The sequence below is a fragment of the Equus caballus genome, chromosome 11, assembly GCF_041296265.1.
Source record: "Equus caballus isolate H_3958 breed thoroughbred chromosome 11, TB-T2T, whole genome shotgun sequence".
Lineage (NCBI taxonomy): Eukaryota > Metazoa > Chordata > Mammalia > Perissodactyla > Equidae > Equus > Equus caballus.
Genome location: NC_091694.1, coordinates 23,978,933 through 23,990,252, shown reverse-complemented (window position 1 = coordinate 23,990,252; position 11,320 = coordinate 23,978,933). Strand labels below are relative to the sequence as shown.

At 56.3% G+C, this 11,320-nt stretch overlaps 1 long non-coding RNA gene across 1 annotated transcript; it reads left to right on the top strand.

Annotated features, from left to right (window-relative positions):
* Positions 1-2,140: 2,140 nt before the first annotated feature.
* LOC111775653 (uncharacterized) lies at positions 2,141-11,153 on the top strand. Its single transcript, XR_002811484.2, has 3 exons — positions 2,141-2,228; positions 5,496-5,564; positions 7,466-11,153. It is a non-coding gene; the product is annotated as an uncharacterized lncRNA (long non-coding RNA).
* Positions 11,154-11,320: the final 167 nt, after the last annotated feature.

The window sequence follows — 11,320 nt, the reverse complement described above, 5'->3', positions numbered from 1 at the left end:
AGGACTGAGGAACTGAAATGGGAGGGACTGGCTCAGAGGCACAGACACGGCCGGCTGGGCCGGGCATGCTGGCAGTGGAGGAAACCGGGTCCAGACGGGAAGAGCCCGGGAGTCCCAGCTTCCAGGAGCAGGGGTAGGGGGTAGGGACATTCCTCAGTTCTCTGAACTCCCTGCCCCTGGCAACCAGGCCCACCGCCTCACATCCAAGCTGGTAGGTGTTTCCATGTGAGTGGGGAGGGGGCCTGGATAGCTCTTAGAAATGGGGGAGGGACGTCACTGGGCATGCTCCCTGCCAAGCAATGCTGCCTCCCTCTCCCTGCCCACTCGGAGGTTCATTACACCTTCAGCTCTGCCCTCGCCCGCCCTCTTGCTTCTCACCTTGGCACCTGTGAGCCAGTAGCCAAGTGAGGGGCAGCAGAGCCAGCTGGAGCTTCCAGCTTCTCCGCCCCTCTCCGTGCCAACCTGACTGCCTATGGTTCTGGGGACCCCTGTTTGCCCCGGCTGCGGCAATAGCTCTGGGGGTACCATGGGGGAGCTTAACAGTTCCCATTCTGTGCTGGGAGTGAGGAGGGGGGAAATAGAGCCATCCTCTGGCCCCATACTTGCCTCAAGATCTAAAGCCCCTGAACCTGCCATCTTTCTTTAAGGAACCCAGGAAGACTTCCAAAGAGATCATCTGAGGCAGAGTCCCTTCCTTGCTTGGGCTGTAATTTCTTCCTCGAGTCTAACCTTGATTCCTTGCAGAGGGGTGGAAGGGGGCAGAGATGAATCGCAGTTTCTTATAAACCTGGTGGCTTCTTGTTCCCCGATGACAATACAGCGGACGAGCTCTGTGGTTCTGGCTCTGAGTCAGGCCCCATCGCCCGGGCGTCCCCAGTGCCATCTCCCTCCGCCCCGCCCCAGACTGGAAAATGAGGCTCACGCTGCTGCCGGAGTCAGTGCTTCCCCTGCTTCCCCTCACGATCTCGCTTTCCCCTAAAGGGAGGTATTTCCTCGAAGCTGGGAAAAGTCAAGGGGGCAGAGACCTCACCAGCTACCGGGAGGGGAGGCGGAGGGTGGGCACCGGGCAGGGGGTGGGGGAGGGGCTACCCTGCCTTCCTGTCCCCCCTCCCCCCTTTCAGCCCAGCTCCCCAGTCCTGTTCTTCTAGTTCATCGGATGTGTGAGCGAGAGTGCGAGCGTGGTGTGTGCGTGTGTGTGCTTAACACATGTGTGTGATTGGTACTGGGGGTGAGTCCCCCTAGCCCCCAAAAGTGGAGGTGGGATGGAGGAGGCGAGGTGCTGTGCCTCTGGTGTGCTTATGAGTGACATGAATTTTTTTCCACACGTATGTTCTTCATATGTTCCTGTTCACATAAACTCTCCCTCCCTCCCAGAATCACGATTCTGGTCAGTACCCACCTCCCCACCTTGCAACCTGGGGCATGAAACAGATTCTTTCCCCTCCTTAAGTGAGAAGAAGCCCCCCCCCCCCCCAAAGATTGGGGAATTCAGGAATCAGTGAAGAGGTGGACACTTCCCATCTCAAAAAGCTGACTCGTCTTCTTCCCACCAGGGGACCCCCAGCCCTCAGCTGGTGGGGGCAGGTCACAGATAAGTCGTACAGACCCCCGACCTTCCTGCCTGCTCAAAGGCTCAGAGAGACATGAACCCCAGTCATCAGAACGCCACTCCCAGACCCTGGATGAGGACTAGCGAGTTTGGGGAGGGTCTTGCCCCTTGGGGAAATTGAATCTTGGGGAAGGGGTGGTTAGAAGGGCCTGAGTCAGCAATCTGAAAACCTCACGTGTGCCCACCCCAGCCTGGGGGCGGGCTGGGGAGAAGGAGGGAGCTGAAACAGAAAGAGAGATGGAGAGACGGAGAATGAAAGCAGGAGAGAGAGAAACTGAGACAATGGACAGTCAGAAAGAGAGCAGCGGGCAGAACCGGGGGCGGGGCAGGGCACGGGAAGCAGGGAGAACCGCGGTAATGGGGGTGCGGGCAGAAGGGGTCACAGGAATGGTCATCTTTTCCCTTTCATCACTAGCATCACAGATGCACAAAGGTCAGCGCTGAAATAATCCCACTCTCACAAAGGAGGCTTAGTGACAGTCACCAAAAGGGAAAACCAACCTAGGGTAGGACCCACCCTCCTGTCTCCCAGTCTGGGCTCATTTCCTAAGCCCCGAGGGAACGGGAGGACCAGGCTGCTGGGATGTTGAGGCACAGCGGGGCAGTCCCAGCATTCTCTGTGAGTGGGGTTGGGAGGTGACATGGGGGAAGGGGACGGGAGATTCGTCTTGATGTGTATTTGCATGGCAAGCGTACTTCTTCCTTTGAGATGTTACAGATCAATAAAAATAGCAAAACTTTCTAAAGGATGCTCTTACCCCACTTTACATAACATTGAGATGAGGGGATGGGACCTCCCCCCTTGGCGCTTGCTACCACTGATGCACAGGAAGGAGGAGGTAGGAAAAGGGGCCAAGAGTGTTTTAATATCCAGAAGGAAAGAAGAAAGCCTCTCTCTCACCTGCCCCACCTCCACCCCGAACTCAGGATCACCTGAGTTCTGTCTTCCTGACTCTGGGAAGGATGGAGAGGTAGGCCCTGTCAAACTCCAGAACTGTCAAACTCTAGATGTCATTTACCAGGGTCTGGGGCCTGAGCATCCATATTTACAGCCTGCCTTCTGCCATCTACACCACTCCTGCCTGAAGGACCACCAGTGGAACTTGGCCCCGAGAGGGGAGGGGACTCCAGGTCCGGAGAGGGGAGGGGACAGCCATCTGGGAGGGAGGTGGGGGAATTCCAACTAAGGACTCTGGTACGAGGCCCAAGCACCAGCTGGGCTGTCAGGCTGCTACCCAGGCCCTGCCCATGAGCCCACCCTCAGCAGCAGCTTGGCTCACTGGAGAAGTGGAGCTGGAAGAGGCAGATTGAAAGGAGACTCTTTGGGGGACCCAAGTGTCCTCAACCTCAGCTCCTCCCTACTTCAAGCTGGATGAGGCAACCTAGGAATAAGGTTACCCCCACCGGGGTGACCTCCCAGACCCCTGGGCTCACAGACATGTTAGAGTGCAGTGCCTGCAGTCCTGCCATCCAGAAACCCCCACCCCAGCAAAAGCCTCCAAAAGAAACCAGTTTCCGTCTGTGCCTCCGACTCCTGAAGATCTGGGGGTCTAATAGGAGGGGCTTCCAACCCCCTTAGTCATCCTAGGAAGCCAAGCTGAATAGCAGTGACTGATATTAACCCAACCACAAGCCAATTTTGTGGTTTCAGTTGTTTTCAGAAGGAGCAGTAAAGCAGCGGCAGGAGGCCGTGGGCAGAGGAGTGGGCTGCCTCCAGGACCCCAGCCCTGCGGGGCACCGACGGGGCAGTGTGGGGGCACTCACCTCTGCCCTGGCACCACTCAGCCCAAGCTCAGGAAGGTCTGGAACTGCCCCCACCTGGCCGATTCACGTGGCAGGGTTGTAACAACTAGGGGCACCTCTCCCCATCCCCTCCAGTCCCCCTGGCAAGTTCACTGGTTAGGCTGGCTGCTTCCTGGATCCAGGCTGAGCCCTTTCCTTTTCTTTTTTTCTGTTCATTTTCTTTCTGTCTTTCCTTTCCTTTTCCTTTCTTTCCCTCCCTCCTTCCTTCCTTCTTTCTTCCCTTCCTCCCTCTTCTCTGTCCCGCCCCGCCCCTTTTCCTCCTATATATGTATATGGCAGGAATAATTCAGGAGCCACAGCAAAGAGAACAGAGGCTGCTGGAAGGTTCTCCAAATGTACATGGGCTGCCGGGCTCCAAACCAAAAACCACAGGCACCCAGGCCCGGTCTCCAGCTCCTTTAGCTGTGGCACCTACTGGCCCCCAATCCCCAAACCACATCTGTTCACCCCTCTCATGAGCTGGGAAAAGATCAGCATTAGCAATAGGGGCTACTTCTCGCAGAGTAGATTTTGGAAGAATCTCAGAAATATAGAATGCCAAAATGTCAGAGCTGAGAAGGAAATTAAAACCACTAGGTCAGTCCCTTCATTTTTTTTTTCACACTGAGGAACAGAAGCTCTGAGAAGTGATGCCATGTTCCCAGAAGATGGTTAGGATGAGAGAGCCTCAGGCTCTAACCTTACCTCCCCTCACTGCCCCACCAGATGCAAATTCTCTCCTGTTCACACTTTCACTCCACCTCCTGACCAGACTCTGTCCTGATGACTAGGAGAAGAATAAGGTAACCAGGGACAGGCCAGGTGCAAGGAGGCAGGTACACAACATCAGCAGCCAGGCAGAGAGAGGGAACGTGGGCATCTCCTTGTCCTCTTCCTCCGGGGAAGCCTGCCTGAATTAGCTATGGGCCTGTCACTCCCCACACCCGGTGGCTGTGGCCATGGCAGGGAGAGAAAGGAGGGAGCAAGGGTGAGAAAGACATGAGTGAGTACCAGACATAGCTCGCAGCCCTGAGTGACAGGGAAGGAAGAGGAGAAGCGAGAAGGGCAGGAAGTGGGGTCTGGACAGGAGTAGGGGGTGAGAGAAGGTGGGGAAGGGGAGGCACCCCCATGGGGAAAGAAGCTGCCCTAATGAGTCACTGCTTCCCAGGTGCAGCCCTGCTAGGGGCTGCCCATTTGTGCTTAAGATTTGTCATGTGGGGGCCGGCCCCGTGGCCGAGTGGTTAAGTTTGTGCGCTCCACTTCAGCAGCCCAGGGTTTCGCTGGTTTGGATCCTGGGTGTGGACTTGGCACCGCTCATCAGACCATGCTGAGGCAGCGTCCCCCATAGCACAACCAGAGGCACTCACAACTAGAATATATAATTATGTGCTGGGGGGTTTTGGGGAGAAGAATAAGAAGAAAAAAAAAAAAGATTGGCCACAGTTGTTAGCTCAGGTGCCAATCTTTAAAAAAAAAAGATTCATCATGTGATTTCTACAAAGGACAATTGTGTGCATTGCCTCCCAATGTTCAGCGCTGTCAGAGTGGCAGCTCAAGTTGGAGAGCTGGTTGTTAAACATTTACCAGCACACCACTGGATAATGGGGTCAGCCTCAAAGCCAGGAGCATATGCCTGTGTGTGCATGTGGGACTTCACGCATGTGTCGGTGTGCACTATTCCTGGGGTCTGCATGGAGTCATGTGTGAATGCACAGCAGTCCTTGCCTATGACCCTGTGACACCTGGGACATACCCGTGTGGCACTGTATTCCTGGTTGTGTGAGACTGTGTGTGTGTATGCATTGCGTTTTGGGAGGAGTGTGTGTCTGCAGGTGGGTGTCAGTGGGAGTCTGGTAAGTGAGGAAGGGTGTGTGTGTGTGAGTCACTGGGACCATCTGTGTGCTTTACACATCTAAGTGTGGGGCTAAGTGTAACAGGGTGAGTCTGGAGGACAGTGAGGGGGAGACCCACATGTGCCCACTGTGGGGGACTAGGGCAGTGCCTGAGACTGGAGACACACAAATCTCTGAGCTCCGAGGACTCGGGGGGTGGGTGGCTAAGGGCTCCTGTGCCAAGTCCTGCTCAATCCCTCCTCTGTCCTCAGGCTTAACCACCTGCCAGTCTGGGAGGGAATAGGATGCCGAGGCAAGCAAGGGGCTCTCTGATCCCTCAGGTAAGTTCGCTGTGTGTGCTGGGCACTCCAGAAAGGCCAGCACCAGGGGGCACTGTCCTCTGGCCTGCCCCTCACCATGCTTCGGGGTGAACTATCTCCTCGACACCATCGCCTGATCCTCCCCTCACCTCTCATCCACAGTTCGCTGTTACCGTCTGGGGGGGCGGGAGAGTTTAGCTCCTGCAGCACCCACAAGACCAAGAGCCCTAGGAAGGGGGAGGGACACGATTGTTCAATCAGCCTCATCCACCTACTCACCTGTGGGCCGAAAGCCTGGGCTGGGCATCCCTCTGGAGCAGGGGGCTCTGGCAGGAATGACACGGGCTCCCTGTAGACCCCTGGCCCTCTGCTGACCCCCTCTAGCTCCTCCACCCTATGGAATTTGGCTCCACTATCCCCATTTCCCCCTGCAGGCCTCTCTCTCTCCAGGCACAGGGGAAAGGAGCCAGTCTCCCCTTGACCATAGCTGTTTCCTCTCCTCTCATCCCCTCCCTGGTCTGTGAGACCAGAAGAAGATAAGCATGAAGATAGGACGGTGAGGGAGAGGGACCTGACGAGAGACAGGCTTTCTCACCAGGGGTCTTCTAACTCTAATCCCTGACCCACGGTCTGGCTTGGGGACATATGCCTTCTGATACTGAACCCACCCTCATCCCTCCTCCCTGGAGACTTCAGGCCCCTGTCACCTGCAGTGGGTCGCAGTGCTCATCTCTCTACCTCTGGCCTGCACTGCCCCATGCCAGCCCGAACTCCGCAGCCTTAGAGGGAGGGATCTACTGTGGAAAACGGATGCCTCGGTTCATCTCACAAATGCGCCCCAGTGTCTTCACTGGAAGTTCTTCCTAAAGTCTAACCTAATGTTGCTTCTACTGTGGCCCTGCCCAGCACCTCACTGGCTAGAAGCCTGGCCTTCTTTCCATCTCAGTCAACCTTGCTCCTTCAGGTGAAGCTGGACCCTCAGGCAGAAAGAGAGCCAAGCTCCAAAAGCGAAAACAAAAGTCTTCGCTCATCCCCAGTGCTCGATCTACACGCCTCGTCAGCCGCTGCCCCCAGCCACCACAGAAACCCACAGGGCATTGGAGCTTTCATCCCAAAATGAGTCAGGGCCCCCCAGAGGGGTTGAGCTGGGGCACAGGAATTTCCCTTCATGCCAAGCAGGGGCTGTACTTGACATCGACCTCTGTCCAGCCTCCTTGACCCAAAGAGGCAAGATTGGCTCTCCCACCAGGAGAGGTCGGATTTCTTGTGGGCAAACCCAGCTGGCCCTGGAAGCACCTTCTGCCTGGCCTCTTTTAACACCAAATTTTCTCTTTTAATACCAAATTTTCTCCCTAAGTTTGATGCTAAAGGGGGATGCATGGAGAGTGCCTAAGTATGGAGTTGGGGACAAGAAGTGCTGGAGCCTGCTGAGTTGTACTCTATGCCTGCTGCACCTCATGCCCCACAGTAGCCCCCACATCTTCATTCCAAGGAAGTAATGGAAATAGAAGTGTCTCCCTAGGACTGTGGCCCCAGGGGACTCTCAAGCAGGTGCCAAGAGGCCACCTGCAAATCTCCTAGCTCCTTCTTTCTCCTCTTGCGCTCAAGAGAGCAGGAAGATTTTCCCAATGGGGAGAGAAGTGCTGGGAGTGGGCCCAGGGCCAGTGAGATGGCTGGCCAGGAGAGTGAAGGCAGCAGGTGGTCCAGCTGACCCCTGTGGAAGGTGGCATACTCCCCCGACCCTGCGCCCTGCACCGCATATATTCTCTCCCTCCAAAATAGCATCTCTGGAGGGGGAGAACTCAGCTCATCGTTCACTCCTTCCCACAGTGTGTTCACAGCTCTCTCACTGTCTCTCGCGACCTGGTTTCCCTGCCAGGCCCTTCTGCTCTGCCTTCACCCTCTCCACCTCACTCTTCCAGGTCCCAGGACACCTCTGGCAGAGAGGAAGCCTCCCTCTCCTCGGCCCATCACGTTCGCCATCTCCCACCTCCAAGCTGGGGCTGCCGCATCATTCCTTACCTTCTTTGGGACAGAAGTAAATTCAATGCACAAAGATCAAGCACCAAAAGTGTTTGTGGGGGTCTGCGTGGTAGACACTGGGACAGGGGAGAAATATGTCAAATAGCACATATTTCTTTCTCCGAGGATCTCACAAGGGATTGGTCTGACCCTCGGGAACAACCTGCAGGTAAAGGTGGAGCGGAGACCTCTAACAGAGCTGGGAGTCCCCTCTCCATCCCACCCCATGGGCCTAGGGCCAGGGTTTCACACTAGACCCTGATCCTCTTCATGCCACTTCTGGAATCTACTCAGAAGCTCCCTTGCTATTGTTTGGACTATTCCTCATGCAGAATGTTCCTGTGAGTGGCTCCCAGGCTGGCAGGGGAAGTTTGGGCCATGTCCTGGGAAATGCCCAATCTGATGGGGTAGCAGGACACAGACTGAAGAAAACAACTCCCTAGTTGGGCAAAGCTGGGGTCACCACAGCTGGGAGGGGCCCCGGGGAGAAGGCTCCCAGAGGAGGGAAGGGTGGGTGAAGTAGGCCCCAAAGAAGGACAGGGGCAGGGCTGGGTGTTGGGGCCGAGAGAAGTGCGAGGCTGGGATGGGGAATCTGCCCAGTTGGAAGACGGAGGAGCACCAGTGGGTGAATTTCCCGCCCCACCCCGCCCAGGGGCCAGCTGTTGGACTGGAAAGGCCTGACCTCCCGCCCCCAGCTGCAGGAGTGCTGGAGGCAAGGAAAGAGCCTAAAAGGCCCCCCCAGGGAACCACCTCTCCCCCTTGTTATTTCTGGCTCCATTTTTTGGTCAAGAAGGGTGTCAGTGGTAATGCAAATTAGGAGGTGTTGGAGGTGCTGGCCGACACCCATCCTGTCCCCCTCCCAGCCCTCCCCTCCCTCCCCCATGCCCACACTCACACAGCCGACTGGAACATCTGCGAGGTGCGCAGGGTGCTCTGGCCCTGGGCTGAGTTGGCATGGAGGGTGGGTGAAGCTGCTGGTTCTCGGGGGCTTCTCCCTCTGCCACAAGGACAGGGGACTCACTGAGAGGGCTCCAGCTGAGGCCCAGGTCCTCCCCGACCCCAGCCCCCTCCTGCCCTCGTCCTGTCAGGCCTCCCTGGGTCATTAACATCTGCACAGTCAATGCCCCAAACCAGAGCCTTCTCTTGCAGGCTGCCCATGGGAGGCAGCGCAGACTGGAGCCATCTCAACAGTACCCTCACGGCCTCTGCAGACGGCGTTAGCTCTCAAAAGGCACTTGGGCAGCCTGGGGCACAGACATCAGTGCCAAGAATTTCTCTGGAGTCAACATAGAGAAATTAGGGGAGGGGCAAGGATGGCACAGGGTGCAAGAGAATCACACACGTTTTCCCCACACTGTCTGGCCTCTGCCCCTGGACACCTGGTCCCACCCCTTCCCAGTTAGGACCCCCTTGCCCTTGATGTTTCATCCTTGCATCTGACCTCAATTCTTCCTGTGGTAGCCAAAGTTGTTCTGCTCTTGTCCTTGCTGAGGGAGGAATGGGACTGGGGGAGCTGTTCTGCTTCCCCCTACCCTATAAAGATGTGACTGAGTGAACCCCCACCCGCTCTGTTCTTCTTCATTAGTCCTAATCAGCGGGGTGAGGTGTTTCTCATTAACACGGCTGACTCACCAACACATCCCTCCTTTTTGTTAGCGATCAGCTTCTCCCCGACACACACACACACGCACACACACACGCACACACACTCCAGCAGCTTCTGAAAGGAGCTGTTGCTCTCCTTAGCTGATAGCCTGACACAGCCTGCACCGGGACCCAGGAGATGGGCAGGGGTCTCCAAGGCCTGGTAGCTCTGGCTGAGGAAATCCTGGCTGGGAGAGGGCAGGGCTGCAGGGTCCCCAGAGATGAAGCTGGGAGGCCCGAGGGGCGGCTGGTGGCTGGAGAGACTGAGAGCCGAAGAGCCGAAGCTGGAGAGATTGCTGGGTGTTGGCCTTTCATTGGGTACTTGGAGATGAAGCCATGGACGACTTGGTCTCGTCCATGAAGTGCCCCCATCCCCTGCCACATCTGGCTCTGGGTCTGCAGTGATAAAAGTGTTTTCTCCAGCCTCAGTGGGGGTCTTCCCTCCACTTGGCTCCTGTGAGAGTCGTCTCACCCTCCTCACTTTCCCAGGAGCCTAGAGATCAAGACCCCTCTGACCCTACACTCTCTTGGCCCCTAGTGCCCCCGACAGGACTCCTACAGAGTAGTGAGCAGGCAGGGTCCTTATATCTGATCCCAGTGCTGCTTAGGAGGGGAACGACAAGTGTTGACAAGGCTCGCCAGCCCCTCCCCAGCCCCCTCACTCCTCATGTCCTCTCCTTTGGGGGAGGCATTACATGAAAGGCTGTGGCTCTGGGGGACCTAGGCTGGAGGCACTCTAGTTTTTTCTCCCTTCCCTGCCTTTCCTCTCAGCCCCCAGCAACTTTCCACTCTGCACCTGAGCCCTTTCCCAGGTCCCCAGAAGTCAAGGAGACAAACTGCCAGACTCGCCTCCCTATGTCCCCAGTTTCCCCTCACCCCAGCGATAGGGGAAGGCCCAGGCTGTGGGATACTGGGGTTCCCTCCCACTTTCAGACAGGCCCAAGGACCAGAAGTGGTTACCTGGGTCATGCCCCTGCCTCTAGCTCACTCCCAGTTCATCCTTTGCCTTTTTACTCCATGGCTAGGATTCTTCTCTGCCTGTGTCCCTGTTCCACCCCTAATTCACTTAAGCCCTTCCAGCAAATGCTATCAGAGATCCAAACAGGACCCCGACCAAGAAATTTGGGTGCTGCCTTCCTCCATGGGAGTTGACTGAGGTGAGAGAGCACCAGGGGGCCCTGAACATCCATGTGCCAGAGGTTCCAGAACCTTCTTTCCCATGACTTGTGAAGTCATGTCCCACAGGAATGGCTCTCTCATCTTTCTTGGCACTCAGGATATGGCTGCAGATGGAATCAAGGTTGGATGAACTTTTAGAGGCCAGCTGTAGTTGTTAGCTCCAACAGAGGAGCAGAGGAGGCTGGGAAGTCTCTCTCCGGGGGGCTGGACCTTGGCACTAAATGCGGAAGGGTGTTTGCCTTGGGTCTGGAGCTGAACCCCAGGCCTTCAATGAGCAATTGCCCTCGCCTTTTGTTTCTAAGTGAACCCTTGACCTGAGAGGGTCACACGGGAATGAAAGGCACCCAGAGTTGACGAATAAGTAGCTCAGCCCCTTTCTGCAGACAGGAGGGCACATCCCTGGCTGGGGCAGAAGTCATGGGTTCATGACCTGGCTCTGACCTCTCAGGATATGGGACTTAGAGGCAGCCGTTGTGCCTGGAGCCCAGCTCCTCCCCTGCTCTCAGACCCATGAGGACATGGACCATGGATGTTCTTCCTCTGTGACACCCAGCCCAATTCCTGGTATGCAGAACTCATTTGATGAAGAAATAGCTGCTACTGATAAAGGAACCCCCAGGGCAACAGAACCTCTACCTGCCAGACCTGCTGGGAGAGAGAATGCAAGAAACCTTGACACCTGGTCAGGGCTGGGGTGGCTGCTTTGTCCTGAAGACACCCTCTACTGCTCCATATCTGTTCTAAATAAACTCCATGTCACAAGTCATCTGTGGTCACTTGCACATCCGAGTCTCCAGAACCTCCTTGGAAGGTGGGCGCCCCATGTATCTCCTATGTGTCCAGTTCCCACCCTCCCATAGTTGTGGTTCCTGGAGTTTCCAAGACTCCCCCGCTACCAAAGGTTCTCTCCCCACCCAGGCACAGAGGACAGA